The sequence below is a fragment of the Bos taurus genome, chromosome 1 (genome assembly GCF_002263795.3).
Source record: "Bos taurus isolate L1 Dominette 01449 registration number 42190680 breed Hereford chromosome 1, ARS-UCD2.0, whole genome shotgun sequence".
In the NCBI taxonomy this organism is placed as follows: Eukaryota; Metazoa; Chordata; class Mammalia; order Artiodactyla; family Bovidae; genus Bos; species Bos taurus.
This window is the reverse complement of record NC_037328.1, coordinates 120,013,689-120,032,466: the sequence shown is the minus strand read 5'-3', so window position 1 is coordinate 120,032,466 and position 18,778 is coordinate 120,013,689. Positions and strand designations below refer to the sequence as shown.

Sequence of the window (18,778 nt, the reverse complement as noted above, 5' to 3'; positions counted from 1 at the left end):
AGAACTAATTCAATATCCATGCCCCAAGTTTCAAAATAACCTTTGACTTTTTTTATATGTTAATCACCAAAAAGAATAATTCTTTTGTAAGCTTGAATGCCCATATTGTTTTAAATGCAGTAACAGTTTGGACAACCAAGGGCAAGAAAGATATGTCCTTGCCATGGCAGTTCATTACAAACAGCTATTACCTTCAAAAACAGACATGTCCATGCTCACTGGCAGTGCAGATATTATACTATTGATAACTGGATTGTACTCACTTTATTAGGAATGCATGTGTACGGACTCAGTCACTCAGTCATGTCCAACTCTTTGTGACCCCGTGGACTGTAGCCCGCCAGGCTCCTCTGTCCATGGAATTTTCCAGGCAAGAATACTAGAGTGGATTACCATTCCCTCCTACAGGGGATCTTCCTGACCCAGAGATCCACACCACATTTGCTGTGTCTCCTGCTTTACAGGCAGATTTTTACCACTGTGCCATCTGGTAAGCCGTTCACTTTATTAGGAATAAGAATCTCAATTAAGACAGATCATAATATATGTTTGAATTTGTTACAACATCACCAACAAAAACAATACTCTCATTTCTCTCACCATCTATTGACTTTTTCTTTATTATGAGGTGTAGTAAAATAAAAAGTTTCTGCAAAAGTGAGATCTGTTAAAGTGTAGTCTTACGAAAGTGAGATTCTTCAAAAGTCTGATCTTAATCTACCAATAAGATTTTTCTACCTTTGTGTTAAATTGTGGCATTACAACTGACTGTATGGTTCACTTCGAAATGGGTAATTGGATTGAATAACTGACATGTTCAATGACTATAGCAGGCTAGGTGGAGGCACAAGTCAGCGTCTGAGCCTGAAAGGTGAACCTGATCCATTTACAGGCGCACCCACACAGCCTCAGAGAGTGTCAGATGACGCCACCATCTGACTTGAGACTTAAGGACTCATATAAGGACTTGAAGAATCTATGAGAACAGAAATAACAACTTAAAATTTATTCTTGGTAGAAAAATATATACACACATATTTTAAAAATAGCTTTGAACACCATGACATGTCATAAATAGGAAAGCACATAACCCACTTTTTCATAAGTTCAAAGCATTCCATGGCTCTCTCAGAACCAGCAACAGATGCTTCCTTACAAGCTGGTATTCATGTCTGCTTTTGGTTGTTCTTAATCTAGATCAAGATCTTATCTTGGTATTAGACCAGTGGCACAGATGGATCACTGGTGACAGATCAGCTGGCTGCAGTTCATGTTAGCTGAGGACAATTGATTCACTAAAATATGGTTTTCATCACAATCCTGCCACAGACCAACATCTTCAGTGACACCACACTGCATGTGGAATGGGGTTCAGACTCCGCTCACGGTCAAGCTGATCCCCAAATGCTTCTATTATTTTGTCCCTTTAACTAATTTCCTTCATTGTCAAAGTCTATGACAATGTTTGAGAAATTCTGAACGATAAATTTTTCTCAGGAATTCCTGTAGAATTAATATCTCACTTCTCTGAAGCGACATGAATGGCCTTAAACTGGTGTTTAAGTGCTCTGGATATGTACATTTTTGTCTTTTGGTCTATTTCAGCCCCTATACATGTCAAAAGTTCATAGTAAAAGCTGTAGGTCAAATGCTCCTGTCTTTATCCAACTGCCCATGTCATTCATTTACAACATAGTTGTATTTGTGTTTATCAGTTGCTCAGTCACGTCCAACTCTATGAGACCCCATGGACTGCAGCCCACCAGGATCCTCTGTGCATGGGATTTTCCAGGCAAAAATACTAGAGTGGGTTGCCATTCCCTTCTCCAGGGGATCTTCCTGACCTGGGGATTGAACCTGGGTCTTCTGCATTGCAGGCAGATTCTTTACCATCTGAGCCACCAGGGAAGCCCATGCCATTCATTTACAACCTAGTTGTATCCTGCTGCTGCTGCTGCTGTCACATCAGTCGTGTCCGACTCTGTGCGACCCATAGATGGCAGCCCACCAGGCTCCTCCGCCCCTGGGATTCTCCAGGCAAGAAAACTGGAGTGGTTTGCCATTTCCTTCTCCAGTGCATGAAAGTGAAAAGTGAAAGTGAAGTTGCTCAGTCGTGTCTGACTCTTCACAATCCATGGACTGCAGCCTACCAGGCTCCTCTGTCCATGGGATTTTCCAGGCAAGAGTACTGGAGTGGGTTGCCATTCCCTTCTCCAGGAGATTTTCCAGACCTGGGGATTGAAGCTGGGTCTCCTGCATTGCAGGCAGATTCTTTACCATCTGAGCCACCAGGGAAGCTCATGCCATTAACAACCTGGTTGTGTTCAGTGGATGCCAATTGCTTCAAATTTTTATTTATGTCAAATTTGTTGGGGGAATACAAATCTGCTCCTCTCAGGTCATCTCTTGCAAGCATGCAGACAGATTCTCTGGTAAAAACACCACCTGCCTCCTACCTTAAAAATTTTACCTATTCTTAGAGTTCAGGACTTGATATATCCCATGAAGCCAAGAACTCTGAATTACTGTGAGAATTTCAATATCTTTAAAGACTAATTTATGTATATCCTCCATTTATGAGTTATAGTATAATATAATTAGAAATGAGAGATAGATTATTGTTTTGGGCTGTAGGAAAAATGATTAAAAAGTAAGATTTTTCATCCTAACCAACCATTAACCTCATCAATAGCAAGAAAATAGGTACAAATGAATGACTTGAAATGTAAATAAAGGCCTCAAGGGACTTCCCTGATGGTCCAGTGGTTAAGAATCCACCTACTAATGCAGGTGTCACCAATTCCCTGGTCCAGGAACTAAGAGCCCACATACCACAGGGAAACTAAGCCCATACACCACAACTACTGAGCCTTCACAATCTACAGCCCAAGCTCTGCAACAAGAGAAGCCACTTCGATGAGAAGCCTGTGCACCGCAACTAGAGAGTAACCCATGTTTGCTGTAACGAGAGAAAATATGGGCACAGAAACAAAGACCAAGTGCAGCCTAAATAAGAAAATAAATAGATAATTTTAAAAAGCCTCATATGTGACTTCAAGTCTCTCCCACCTATTTTAAAATTTTAATAGCTCATTTGTTCTCTCCCAAAACGTAGCAAAACAAGGATTGTTAGCCCCATCAAAATGAGGCTAGGAGGTATTCATTACTTGAAATGATTATAAAGTTTATAAATAGTAGAACTGGGGGAATAAAAATAAGTTTACATTAACAAACGTATTACCTGAGTTATTTTTCATTTTATGGAGTGTCACATGCATGAGATGGTCTGAAGACAGTGACTCAGTGCATGTAGCATGTGCTTTCTATCCATGCTTCAATCAATTCAACAAATATTTATGGACCCCTATCACATACCAGGCACTGTGACTGACTTGGAGAAATCTATCAGTGGACATGACACAGCACTTGCCTTCAAATTGCCATCCTAAAGTAGGCTGGTGAAATATACAAGTAAAGAGGCCAACAGAATGGAATTTAGTCACTGCTGAAACTCAAGCCTCCAGGGCCACATGACCCTGCCTTAGAAAGTCAAAAAGCCTCATTCTATTCAGCACATATTTATTAAACTTCTACTGTAGACTTGGCACTTTGCTGACAGAAGGTATAAAATGATGATAGGTAATAATAATTACTTTGTAACTCCCAGTGAACAGCTAACAAATAATGCAAATTCTGGAGTAGATTTTTCATCTCCTGAGGCTGTTGATGTGTAAAGACGTGTTTTATCCTACGTACCTCCTCTCCATGTCCACATCCATCCTCATCTTACAAAGCTGTAGATGTTTGGCATCCCCTCATCAGGCAATTCACTAGTCTTAATGTCAGCCTTCACTTGCAAAGCTCAATGCTTAGGATCAAAAATGAGAAAATGAGATAATCACAGTTCCTGGACAGCTTTACCTGCACTTGTTTATTTCAGAAGCGACCCATTTAATGTTCGTCACTGATAGTTTGCATGCTTTGTAAGCTGCTTTCACCATGCTTTTGATCTTTCTGTGGATCAATACCATGTTTAGGAGGACTAATCCAAAGCAGACGCTTTCAAGGCCTGGATTTAAGACGTTTAAAAGAAAGCAAATACAGAAGTACAGACAGCCTGCCATTCAACTTGAAATGGAACATAGGGCCTCTGTCTATATAGGAGTCTGTTCCCTTGCACTTAGTCTGAGAGCCACATGTTCAGAAGCCAGAAACCTTGCTAAGCTCTTCCAGCAGTTGCAAAAGCATTTGTTGCACAGTTGCAGGATCAAGTCTTTATTCCCAGCTTGCAAAGGAAATTGTCTGCTGTGGACCAGGTATAGATACTGTTCATAGGCACTTGCCAATTTCTCAAGGAAGACCAGGACTAGGGGATATCAGAGATGCTCCAATCTCAGTCCACATGGCCAGAAGCCCTGTGACATATATATACTTTCTTGCCAGGCTCTGTGACCCAGTTCTTATCATTTGGCTGGGCTCTAGCCAGGAAGCTCCCCTCAGTTCATGAAGTCATGGGAAATTTGTGTCCGTATGTGTCACTATCTACATTCTCTGAGAATTCGCTCCACCCGTTTCCTACTGTGGCTTCTGTGTAATTCCAGGTGAGGCATCCCACTAGTACCACTAAGGCTGCTTCCATGGAGTGACCCTCATGGCTCTTTGCATGTGGATATGCTCAAATTTCAATCTCAGGGAGAGAAGTGAAGCACTGTTGTTCAGTCAGTAACTCGTGCCTAACTCTCTGCGATCCCAGGACTGAAGCAGCCAGGCTGCCCTGTCCTTCACTATTTCCCACAGTTTGCTCAAACTCATGTCCACTGAGTCAGTAATGGCATCTCATCCTCTGCTGCCCCCTTCTCCTCCTGTCCTCAGTATTTCCCAGAATCAGAGTCTTTTCCGATGAGTTGGTTCTTTGAATCAAGTGGCCAAAGTATTGGAGCTTCAGCTCCAGCATCAGTCCTTCCAATGAATATTCAGGGCTAATTTCCTTTAGGATTGACTGGTTTGATCTGTTTGCTGTCCAGGGAACTCTCAAGAGTCTCCTCCAGCACCACAATTTGAAAGCATCAATTCTTCAGTGCTCAGCCTTCTTTATGGTCCAGCTCTCACATCCATACATGACTACGGGAAAAACCATGGCTTTGACTATACAGGCCTTTGTTGGCAAAGTGACTTCTCTGCTTTTTAATATGTCCATGGGGTTATCAAAGCAAAGATACTGAAGTGGTTTGCCATTCCCTTCTCCAGTGGTCCACTTTAGTATCCTTGCCTTGAGAACCCCATGAACAGTATGAAAAGTGAAGCATTGCTATTTATGAATCATGACTGGTTAGAATGTGCAAAACTTCAAAGTAACTGTAGGACAGAGACAGACTTTGCAAGTGGGGGGTTGGTTAACTTTTTAATTGAAAAGGGTTGGCTCCTGATTCTCATTACAACTTGGATGAATCTCAGAGGCATTAAACCAAGTGAAAGATGTCATTCTCAAAAAGTTAGAATTCCATTTCTTAGAAGATGGAATGGGGAAAAAGATGACTCTAAATTGATAGGAGAGAGTCTGGCAAGTGATGGAACTATTCTACATTCTTAACGTGGTAGTATTTGCAGCTGCTGCTGCTGCTGCTGCTGCTAAGTCGCTTCAGTCCTGTCCAACTCTGTAAGACCCCATAGATGGCAGCCCACAAGGCTCCCCCATCCCTGAGATTCTCCAGATAAGAACACTGGAGTGGGTTGCCATTTCCTTCTCCAATGCATGAATGTGAAAAGTGAAAGTGAAGTCACTCAGTCGTGTCCAACTCTTTGCGACCACATGGACTAGAGCATACCAGGCTCCTCCGCACATGGGATTTTCCAGGCAAGAGTACTGTAGTGGGTTGCCATTGCCTTCTCCAGTATTTGCAGAGACCTACACATAATGGCACCCCACTCCAGTACTCTTGCCTGGAAAATCTCATGGATGGAGGAGCCTAGTGGGCTGCAGTCCATGGGGTCGCTAAGAATCGGACACGACTGAGTGACTTCACTTTCACTTCTCACTTTCATGCATTGGAGAAGGAAATGGCAACCCACTCCAGTGTTCTTGCCTGGAGAATCCCAGGGACGGGGGAGGCTGGTGGGCTACCGTCTATGGTGTCACACAGAGTCAGATACGACTGAAGCGACTTAGCAGCAGCAGCAGCATACATATGTTAAAATTTCAAAGGACTATACATTGAAATCATATTGATTACATTCTTTGCAGCCAAAGATGGAGGAGCTCTCTGCAGTCAACAAAAACAGGACCAGGAGCTGACTGTGGCTTAAATCATGAACTCCTTATTGCCAAATCCAGACTTAAATTGAAGAAAGTAGGGAGAACCACTAGACCATTCAGGTATGACCTAAATCAAATCCCTTATAATTATACAGTGGAAGTAAGAAATAGATTTAAGGGCCTAGATCTGATAGATAGAGTGCCTGATGAACTATGGAATGAGGTTCGTGACATTGTACAGGAGACAGGGATCAAGACCATCCCCATGGAAAAGAAATGCAAAAAAGCAAAATGGCTGTCTGGGGAGGCCTTACAAATAGCTGTGAAAAGAAGAGAAGTGAAAGGCAAAGGAGAAAAGGAAAAATATAAGCATCTGAATGCAGAGTTCCAAAGAATAGCAAGGAGAGATAAGAAAGCCTTCCTCAGCGATCAATGCAAAGAAATAGAGGAAAACAACAGAATGGGAAAAACAACATTCTCTTCAAGAAAATTAGAGATACCAAGGGAACATTTCATGCAAAGATGGGCTCGATAAAGGGCAGAAATGCTATGGATCTAATAGAAACAGAAGATATTAAGAAGAGATGGCAAGAATACACAGAAGAACTGTACATAAAAGATCTTCACAACCCAGATAATCACGATGGTGTGATCACTCATCTAGAGCCAGACATCCTGGAATGCGAAGTCAAGTGGGCCTTAGAAAGTATCACTACGAACAAAGCTAGTGGAGGTGATGGAATTCCAGTCGAGCTATTTCAAATCCTGAAAGATGATGCTGTGAAAGTGCTGCACTCAATATGCCAGCACATTTGGAAAACTCAGCAGTGGCCACAGGACTGGAAAAGGTCAGTTTTCATTCCAATCCTAAAGAAAGGCAATGCCAAAGAATGCTCAAACTACCACACAACTGCACTCATCTCACACGCTAGTAAAGTAATGCTCAAAATTCTCTAAGCCAGGCTTCAGCAATATGTGAACCGTGAACTTCCTGATGTTAAAGCTGGTTTTAGAAAGGCAGAGGAACCAGAGATCAAACTGCCAGCATCCGCTGGATCATGGAAAAAGCAAGAGAGTTCCAGAAGAACATCTATTTCTGCTTTATTGACTATGTCAAAGCCTTTGACTGTGTGGATCACAATAAACTGTGGAAAATTCTGAAAGAGATGGGAATACCAGACCACCTGACCTGCATCTTGAGAAATCTGTATGCAGGTCAGGCAGCAATAGTTAGAACTGGACATGGAACAACAGACTGGTTCCAAATAGAAAAAGGAGTACGTCAAGTCTGTATATTATCACCCTGCTTATTTAACTTATATGAAGAGTACATCATGAGAAATGCTGGACTGGAAGAAACACAAGCTGGAATCAAGATTGCCAGGAGAAAATCAATAACCTCAGATATGCAGATGACACCACCCTTATGGCAGAAAGTGAAGAAGAACTCAAAAGCCTCTTGATGAAAGTGAAAGTGGAGAGTGAAAAAGTTGGCTTAAAGCTCAACATTCAGAAAACGAAGAACATGGCATCTGGTCCCATCACTTCATGGGAAATAGATGGGGAAACAGTAGAAACAGTGTCAGACTTTATTTTCTGGGGCTCGAAAATCACTGCAGATGGTGACTGCAGCCATGAAATTAAAAGACGCTTACTCCTTGGAAGGAAAGTTATGTCCAACCTAGATAGCATATTAAAAAACAGAGATATTACTTTGCCAACAAAGGTCCGTCTAGTCAAGGCTATGGTTTTTCCAGTAGGCATATATGGATGTGAGAGTTGGACTGTGAAGAAAGCTGAGCGCCGAAGAATTGATGCTTTTGAACTGTGGTGTTGGAGAAGACTCTTGAGAGTCCCTTGGACTGCACGGAGATCCAACCAGTCCATTCTGAAGGAGATCAGCCCTGGGATTTCTTTGGAGGGAATGATGCTGAAGCTGAAACTCCAGTATTTTGGCCACCTCATGTGAAGAGTTGACTCATTGGAAAAGACTCTGATGCTGGGAGGGATTGGGGACAGGAGGAGAAGGGGACGACAGAGGATGAGATGGCTGGATGGCCTCACTGACTCAATGGATGTGAGTCTCAGTGAACTCCAGGAGTTGGTGATGGCCAGGGAGGCCTGGCATGCTGTGATTCATGGGGTCGCAAAGAGTCGGACAGGACTGAGCGACTGAAATGAACTGAACTGAACTGAACTGATACACCAAAGCAACAATAGTAACAAACCAAGGAACAGGTGAAAATTGATGAAACTTGAATAAGTTTTGCAGTTTAGTTAATTGTATTTTAGTAATACCAAGTTCCTTATTTTAACAATTCTAGTATTATCTCAGATAATATCACTGGCATAGCTGGATGAAAGATAGACAAAAATCCTCTCTAATATTTTTGCATGTCTGTGAAAGTCTAGGACTTCCCAGGTGGTAAACAACTTGCCTGCCAATGCAGGAGATTTAAGTGATGCAAATTCTATCCTGGTTTGGAAAGATCTGCTGGGGGAGGGCATGGCAACCCACTCCAGTATCCTTGCCTGGAGAATCCCATGGGCAGAGGAGCCTGGTCAGCTACAGTCCATAGGGTCACAAAGAGTTGGACACAACTGAAGCAACATAGCATGCACATATGCATGAAAGACTAAAATATTTCAGAAAAGAAAGTTTCTTAGAAAGTAGGAAATAGTAAGTATATTAACATGATCCTCCTTTTCAGTAATCAGATATTTGTGTCTTACTTTTTATTTATTTAAAAATTATTTTTTGTCTTATTGTTTAAATGAAGATATGATCAATACAACGTAATAAAAAGAAATGACTGCTGAGGACATAGTTAACCTGGGGAATTGCAGTGTGTTATCTTTGCTATATTTTGATTTGGTCTTTGAGACAGAGCCTGTACTACTGTATCTTAGTAAGATGTGCAATAGCATTTCTGCCTGTGGTTTGAACTTTTCCATTACCTAGCTGAATTCCACTGCCTGAGTGTCAGACTTAAAAGATCCAGTGATCTACTACTGCTGCTGCTAAGTCACTTCAGTCGTGTCCGACTGTGTGTGACCCCATAGACATCAGCCCACCAGGCTCTCCTGCCCCTGGGATTCTCCAGGCAAGAACACTGGAGTGGGTTGCCATTAGTGATCTACTAAATACCCTTATAGTCAACCAGGTGAAAACTTCCCCAGTTACTATCCATCTCCATACCATCTCTTGCCCCTGCTTCCCACAACCACATCTGTATTTTTTTTTAATGCTTTTTCCTACCCCAGTTGGTGGTAAGGTACAGACATAAGACAAAATCCTGTGAGTCATCCTCAACAACTCTTTTATTTGTAACATCTAATTTAAGCCAAGTCTCTCTGATTGGGTCTCTTAGATACTTGCTGAATTCTCCCTTTTCACTCCTATTGCTACTGCCAAGGCATTTCCTCAACTGTCCTGTTTTAATAGACTGGATAATTATATAACATGGAAGTGTATCACAGTGATCTTAGATCATGCAGATCTGATTCCACTTTTTAGAACACTATCATTACTGAAAGGTATGGGTGGGGGGTCCAGCTGCTCGCCGCTCAAAAGCCAATAAGTAGGCCAGGTTGGTGGGAATGAAAGTGCTTTATTTCAGATGCCAGAAACTGGGGAGGGAGGAGGGCGGTGGACATCTGTCCAAAGGCCGACCCCCTCCACCGAGACAAGCAGGGGGTGAGAGCATTTGTAGTCAGAGTCAGGGTGGGGGGAACATGCAGAAACAGCACAGTCATCTCTAACCGTCATCTTCAAATTGATCATCAGTGGTCTGACGAACATCATCGTGGTTGCTTTAGATACAGTTAATCTTTAGTTATGGGGTGCGCTTGTTCTTTGTGGTTAATTCTTGGAATTATGGCAGCTCATGTCCTGGGTACAGTTCAGTCATCATGTAGTTAATTTTTTCACCTTGAGTGTTCATATTATAAGACAGCTCACAGGATATGGCTCAGAATACTATCTATAGCCCTTGAAAAAGAACTAAAGGTCCTTGACTATACTTAATGACTACATTATTATTGTTTAGTCTCCTTTGCTTGTTTTCCTTTGTTTCAGTATTCGTCACTTCTCTGATTAAACCTATTCTTTGACTAAAGTTTTCCACAGATGAAAGGCAGACAGAGGACATGATAAGGGGCCAAGGACCATACAGTCTTGCTCCTTGTAGGAGCAAATTTAGCCAGCCTTGTATATAAGATTTGTTTTGTTGTTTAGTTGCTAAGTCATGTTTGACTCTTTTGCAACCCCACGGACTGTAGCCCACCAGGCCACTGTGTGCATAAGATTTCCCAGGTAAGAATGCTGGAGTGGGTTGCCATTTCCTTCTCCAGGGAATCTTTCTGACCCAGAGATTGAACTCATGTCTCCTGCATTGGCAGGCAAATTCTTTACTTCTGAGCCACCTGGGAAGACCCTGTATATAGGATCAATTCAGTTCAGTCACTCAATCATGTCACACTCTTTGAGACCCCATGGACTGCAACACACCAGGCTTCCCTGTCCATCACCAGCTCCCGGATGGGAGCTGAGTTTACTCAAACTCATGTCTACAGAGTTGGTGATGCCATCCAACCATCTCATCCTCTATCATCCCCTTATCTAGTCTTCAATCTTTCCCAGCATAATGGTCTTTAAAAATGAGTCAGTTCTTCACATCAGGTGACCAAAGTATTGGAGTTTCACCTTCAGCATCAGTTCTTCTAATGAACATTCAGGACTGATTTCCTTTAGGATGGACTGGTTGGATCTCCTTGCTGTTCAAGGGACTCTCAAGAGTCTTTTCTAACACCACAGTTCAAAAGCATCAATTTTTCAGTGCTCAGTTTTCTTTATAGTCCAACTCTCACATCCATACATGACTACTGGAAAAACCATAGCTTTGACTAGACTGACCTTTGTTGACAAAGTAATGTCTCTGCTTTTCAATATGCTGTCTAGGTTGGTTAAAACTTTTCTTCTAAGGAGCAAGCATCTTTTAATTTTGTGGCTGCAGTCACCATCTGCAGTGATTTCGGAGCCCCCAAGAATAGTCTGTTACTGTTTCCACTGTTTCCCCATCTATTTGCCATAAAGTGGTGGGACCAGATGCCATGATCTTATTTTTCTGAATGTTGAGTTTTAAGCCAACTTTTTCACTCTCCTCTTTCACTTTCATCATTAGATCTTCTTCACTTTCTGCCATAAGGGTGGTGTCATCTGCATATCTGAGGTTGTTGATATGTCTCCTGGCAATCTTGATTCCAGCTTGTGCTTCATCCAGTCCAGCATTTCTCATTACGTACACTGCATATAAGTTAAATAAGCAGGGTGACAATATGCAGCCTTGACATACTCCTTTTCTCTATTTGGAACCAGTCTGTGTTTCATGTCCAGTTCTAACTATTGCTTCCTGCATACAGATTTCTCAAGAGGCAGGTGAAGTGATCTGGTATTCTCATCTCTTTCAGATTTTCCCACAGTTTGTTGTGATCCACATAGTCAAAGGCTTTGGCATAGTCAATAAAACAGAAGTAGATGTTTTCCTGGAACTCTTTTCCTTTTTTGATGATCCAGCGGATACTGACAATTTGATCTCTGGTTCCTCTGCCTTTTCTAAAACCATCTTGAACATCTGGAGTTCTTGGTTCACGTACTGTTGAAGCCTGGCGTGGAGAATTTTGAGCATTACTTTGCTAGTGTGTGAGATGAGTGCCATTGTGCAATAGTTTGAGCATTCTTTGGCATTGCCTTTCTTTGGGATTGGAGTGAAAACTGACCTTTTCCCGTCCTGTGGCCACTGCTGATTTTTTTTCAAATTTGCTGGCATATTGAGTGGAGCATTTTCATAGCATCATCTTCTAGGATTTGAAATAGCTCAACTAGAATTCCATCACCTCCACTAGCTTTGCTTGTAATGATGCTTCTTAAGTCCCACTTGACTTTGCATCCCAGAATGTCTGGGTCTAGGTGAGTGATCACACCATCGTAATTATCTTGGTCGTGAAGATCTTTTTTGTATAGTTCTTCTGTGTATTCTTGCCACCTCTTCTTAATATATTCTGCTTCTGTTAGGTCCATACCATTTCTATCCTTTATTGTGCCCATCTTTGCATGAAGTTTTCCCTTGGTATCTCTACTTTTCTTGAAAATATCTCTAGTCTTTCCCATTCGATTATTTTCCTCTATTTCTTTGCATTGATTACTGAGGAAGGCTTTCTTTTCTCTCCTTGCTATTCTTTGGAACTCTGCATTCAGATGGGTATATCTTTCCTTTTCTCCTTTGCCTTTTGCTTCTCTTCTTTTCACAGCTATTTGTAAGGCCTCCTCAGACAACCATTTTGCTTTTTTGCATTTCTTTTTCTTGGGGATGGTCTTGATCACTGCCTCCTGTACAATGTCATGAACCTCCATCCATAATTCTTAAGGCACTCTGTCTATCAGCTCTAATCCCTTGACTCTATTTGACACTTCTACTCTATAGTCATAAGGGATTTGATTTAGGTCATACCTAAATGGTCTAGTGGTTTTCCCTACTTTCTTAAATTTAAGTCTGAATTTGGCAATAAGGAGTTCATGATCTGAGCCACATTCAGCTCCTGGTTTTGTCTTTTGCTGACTCGGTGAAACTATGAGCCATGTCGTGTAAGGCCACCTAAGACAGATGAGTCATAGTGGAGATTTCTGACAAAACGTGGTCCACTGGAGAAGGAGATGGCAAACCACTTCAGTATTCTTACCTTGAGAACCCCATGAACAGTATGAAAATGCAAAAAGATAGGACACTGAAAGATAAGTCCCCAGGTGAGTAGGTGTCCAGTACACTACTGGAGATCAGTGGAGAAATAACTCCAGAAAGAATGAAGAGATGGAGCCAAAGAAACAACAACACCCAGTTGTGGATGTGACTGGGGATGGATTAAAGTCTGATGCTGTAAAGAACAATATTGCATAGGAACCTGGAATGTTAGGTCAATGAATCAAGGCAAATTGGAAGTGGTCAAACAGGAGATGGCAAGAGTGAACATCGACATTTTAGGAATCAGTGAACTAAAATGGACTGGAATGGGTGAATTTAACTCAGATGATCATTATATCTGCTACTGTGTGCAAGAATCCCTTGGAAGAAATGGAGTAGCCATCATAGTCAACAGAAGAGTCCAAAATGTATTACTTGGATGCAATCTCAAAAACAACAAAATGATTTCTGTTCATTTCCAAGGCAAACCATTCAATATCACAGTAATCCAAGTCTATGCCCTGACCAGTAATGCTGAAGAAGCTGAAGTTGAACAGTTCTATGAAGACCTACAAGACCTTCTAGAACTAACACCCAAAAAAGATGTCCTTTTCATTATAGGGGACTGGAATGCAAAAGTAGGAAGTCAAGAAACACCTGGAGTAACAGGCAATATTGACCTTGGAGTATATATGATAGACTATGAAAAATCTGCCCCTCATCCACTTTTGTAGCTCACTCGTTCATCACTTCCCTTTTGAAATGTTCACTTCAGGAACACTCAACTGCTTACAATGCCCTAATGGACACTTGTAATTCACTTTCACAAACTATTTACTCTGGCCCAAATTTTCTTCTTATCCTATTCTTTCTGCAAAACCCATATTCATTTCCCAAACTCTTGCACAGTCACAGATTTCTCTGGAATCCCACCATAAAAGCCAAATACCCCTTCATTACTTTATATGTATTCCTATTACTAGACATATATTTTTACATATGTACCTCTTCTTCTCTTTGTGCACTCTGAATCTAACCAAGACTTATTCAACTTTGTATTCCTAGTGCCCAATTTAGCATATAGGAAGTCTCCTTAGATGGATTGTTAATAAATAAGTGTATGATTAATGAATAAATCAATGTTTATTTATCTCTTTAAAACTATGTATTTAGCAATGATATAAATAAGATCTGTATAGTAAAGTGTTTAATATCTAATATACTCCACTCTGGAGGACTTATTTACTGCTTTTAGAACTAAAAACATAAATAATAAAGATAAGCTAGATTACTTTATTGTTGTTAAACTGGAGCTGTTCAACTCTATAGTTCTTCCCTAGAGAAAAGAAATATTTTCTGTGTCTTATATAGTGGAAGGACTTTATTAGAAAAAGAACTTAGTTACCCACCTTGGAGGTTCATTAGGTTGTGTCTGTTTGGAGGTCACATTTGCCTTCACCTCATCCCTGTTTCCTGGAAATGAAACAGAATGTGCTGATAATGAATCAATAATATGTTGATGCTGTGCACAGGGATTAATCAAAAGCCCTCATTCTCTTTCAGGACAATTTCAAGCTGCCAGTAATCAGCAGAGGCAAGCAAGCTGGAGAGCAAGCCTAGCACATACTTGACAGTGACAATCAAGCTGTACACACTAATCTCTGTGGTGAAATTCAGACAGTGCCTTCCAGCCCCAAGGCAAGAAATGCACAGAATCTAAGGTTAAATACCAATCCCCTCATTCTTTCTTTGGGTCAACTAGTGCACATTCAAATCATTTAAACTGAGTTGCTTCTTTTTAATGGAGACACTAACTTACCTTTTCCTTTACTTGAGAGGAATATCTAATTAAAATAAAAATTTCCCCCCCATTTGGATATAAGTGCTTCATTCTTGCAACTGACCATTTTTATCACTTCTTGCCTCCTCATTATATAAAGAGTAAATATCAACTTCATAGAGCAAAGTAAACCATTACCGCTCTGATTAAAGTGACCCTAACAATTTGGTGTTGATTGCCTCCTTCAGGGAGAATTCGTTGATAAATAATAACATAAGGACACAAAAGATGCTGTTTTAGCTGCTCTTCTGAAAAACAATGCTTTGAAGTAAGACCATATGAAAACTGATGAAAAAGTTTGTTCCTGTTTTTATTTTCCCATTGAAAATTATATGAAGATAAAACAGTCATTCTGTTACAACTGTTTCATTTTACATGTGAAGATACGTGAAACTAGACATGTTAAAAGGAATGTCCCACTGCACCCTAGTTATTTGTTTCTAGGATGTTAATTCAGTTCAACCACCTGTGTTCACAGAACCTACTTGTACTCCCTGACTTGACTGATTGCCACCTTATTCCCTTATTTCATATCTGGACAGGAAGCACTCTCACTCAATACTAAATGTCCTCTTGGCCTGAATCATGGATTACACAAACCTCTGACATCAGTCAGAGAAGACTTCTGGGCTTGACCTCTCAGATCCTATATTCTAGCAGCCAGCTTCCCTTTACCAGATGTGCAGAACATCCCTATGTGTTATCTTATATGTCCATTTTTTTTTTACCAATTTTTGCCCTACTCTGTGCCCCAGTAGGTTGACAAATATGGGTTACATCAATGTGCAACTTTATCTTCTGGTTTCTGGTTGGGTTTAACCAATTTGGAGCACCCACAGGAGATGGAGATAGGAGGACAGCAAAGTCAAGCTATTCATTCCCGCCATTCCTTCCCTACAGGATTAATGAACTCCCTCACCCAAAGGTCCCAGCATCTATCAATCAGGTGCCCTCTTGTGAGTAACAGACCCCCACTGTCACAGGCTACACCAAAATTTGTGCTTTCTTCACTTCATGTGTGTATCTGTTTGTCACTCAGTCATGTCTGACTCTTTGCAACCCCATGGACTATAGCCTGCCAGGCTCCTCCATCTGTGGAATTCTCCAGACATGAATACTGGAGTGGGTAGTCATTCCCTTCTCCAGGGGATCTTCCCTACCCAGGGATTGAAACTGGGGATCCTGCATTGCAGGCAAATTCTTTACCATCTGAGCCACCAGGGCTCATACCTTTATAAGCAGTTTCTTTCTAACTAATTCTCCTCTAGCTACTCATTTTCTTTCTTGTTTGAACTCAGAAGAATACATAAAAGGAAGAAAGGAGAAGTAGAATATAAAAAGCTGGAAAAATAAAGTAATATTTGGCTTGCTTCTCACTATTTCATCTCTATCTTATTCTCCAAAAGCTTGTTTCCTGGCAATGCAAACTCAAAGAATAAAAACTTTATTATCTGTACACTATGCTGTTCTCCTTATTAAAATGTTTAAAAAAAAATACCACTTAAGAAATATATGATCACATATGTATCATGCCATGGCTTACATTTGCAGAGCACATAAAAGTAAAATGGTTTTACTTTAGTTGATTTGTGACAATTCTTATCTACTAAAATATTGACATGTGGAAATACTTTTAAGAAAAACTCTTGATATGTTACTGTCTAATTGAAAATATTCTTATGAAGATGCTGACAATATTACTAAATGTGTGCAATAAAGCTCTAATTAAAACAGGAGGAAAGGGGTGGGACACAATCTTTAAAAGGATGATAAGGCCAGAGACAAGACAAAAACTGGTTAAACCAACTAGGTCCAAGATGGTGGATGAGTTGGATTCCAGTAGATCTTGAGCCTTGTTATATGCTCATTGTAATACATTAGCATCTAAATGACATACTCTTCAGCACCATGACAGTACTGAGGCCAGCCATTAAAGGTAAAAAAGTGGGCAGTGGCCCAATTCCTGGAAATCCCTGCCCTTTCCCCAAAATAATTGGAATAATCTTCCCACTCATTGGGCTTCCCTGGTGAAGAATTTGCCTGCAATGTGGGAGATCCAGGTTTGATCCCTGGATCGGGAAGATGCCCTGGAGAAGGAAATGGCTACCCACTCTAGTATATTTGCTTAGGAAATCTCATAGGCAGAGGAGCCTGCTGAGCTATAGTCCATGGTCGCCAAAAGTCAGACACTGCTGAGTGACTAACACAACCACACATTAGCCTATGAAATTACCCATCGCATAAAAGCTAACTATGCCATATTTCTAGGCTCGCTCACTCTCTCTCACCTTCTGAGATAGTCCACACTCTGTCTGCAGAGTGTGTTTCTCTCTAAATAAATCTACTTCTTACCTATCACTTTGTCTCTCAATTGGTTATTTCTGAGATGAGACTTTAAGAACCTCAAATTCACTGGGAACATAATCAGTTAAAAAACTGGTTAGTAGCATAAAGTTGGATCAGACTGCTGTGAAAGGGCATTTTCTCCTCCCCAACTTTGAAAGGTATGTTTCAAAAACCTTCACATAAGAACGAGCTCTTGACTGGGGTTAAAGTGTAATTTTCAAAATATTCAAAACATGACTCATGTAACTATAAAATAAACATGTATCAGAGATTTTATTAATTCATTAATAAAGGCACCAGTAAGATGGAAAGACTAGCTCAAAGGAGATCTTGAGAAACAGAGATTTATATAAGAAAAAGATTTCCTTTTTGATTTAATTATAGTCAGTCTACTCTAAGACCTCTAGGCCTTGACCTTGGGCTTTAGTTTCTGTCTTTGTTAGGCCGGCATCACCTAGTTGTAGTAAGAATTTTACTGTCTATTTAGAAGGAACTGCCACCCTCAGTATCTGATCATCCTCAATATTTGAGCAAATTCCTCGAATATAACCCCCCACTCCACCTTGTAATATCTGATCACTCTGGCCTGCCTTTGGCAAGAACCCTGCTACATGAGTTTAACAAGAATCTTCCCTAACCTGGGGATCTCTTTATAGTGATTTTCTGTTCACCAACTCCCCGACTCTCCTTGACTATAAATTCCCACTTTCCCTTGTATTCAGAATTGAGCCCAATGGCTCTCTCACTTATTGTAAAACCTCATTGCAGCAGGTGTTGCAGGTAAAATCTTCCTTACAATTCTTTGTCAGAATAATTTTTTAACATTAATCAGTCAGCTAATAAAATGCTGAAATGGATTGGCTAATAGATACAAAACTGTGTAATGTCCTACAGAGAAGTAAAATAAAATGCTTGGCATCATCTTTTCTCCCATCCAGAAATATACATGTCAACATGTAAATGGAAAAGAGTGAAAGATTTTGGGTAGCAAATAGTTAAGTCAATACAGATGCATTCTCCAATAAAATCAAATAGTTTTGGGGTGAGTCTGTTAAACAATGGCAAACTGTTTAATAATACAAGGTCATTCAGTTATCTTCTGCTTTATTTTATGCATTTTGGATAAGTCTTAACACAAGATATTAACAGTTTATAGAATATGAGATTGGTATGGATGAGATTACTAAGAAGCCTATGCCAACTTCCCAATTTTCATTTGCTTGTATCAAAATGAAGACAAAATCCTATAGAACCATATCAGTAAAATATCCATTGATAATGTATTAAAAATAAAGAAAAATCTTTCTGTGGCTTAGGATTCCTTAAGCTTTTATATTTCTGTATCTACCCTTGGTCAATTTAGGCAGTACACACGAAGTTCATGAGAGTCTTCCTTTTCTATCTAACTTTAATAACTTTCTTTTTGATATATTCCCATGGATAACTAAATTATCAAAGTATAGCATTTTTCTTCAATCCAACTGACTGCAACTATTCTCACATGTCGCAAGTTAATTTTTATTTTAAAGAATTGATTTCATGAGACATAGACTACCACTACCATAAAACTACCACTGGCCTACAGAAAGAGTTTTAGGGATT

At 40.4% G+C, this 18,778-nt stretch overlaps 1 long non-coding RNA gene across 1 annotated transcript in view; it reads right to left on the bottom strand.

Moving 5' to 3' along the window:
- LOC132345847 (uncharacterized) overlaps window positions 1-18,778 on the bottom strand; it is a 108,189-nt gene that overhangs the window by 26,050 nt on the left and 63,361 nt on the right. Inside the window, exon 2 of the long non-coding RNA XR_009495428.1 lies at window positions 14,400-14,463. This is a non-coding gene — a long non-coding RNA (uncharacterized lncRNA). The remainder of the gene's footprint in view (window positions 1-14,399; window positions 14,464-18,778) is intronic.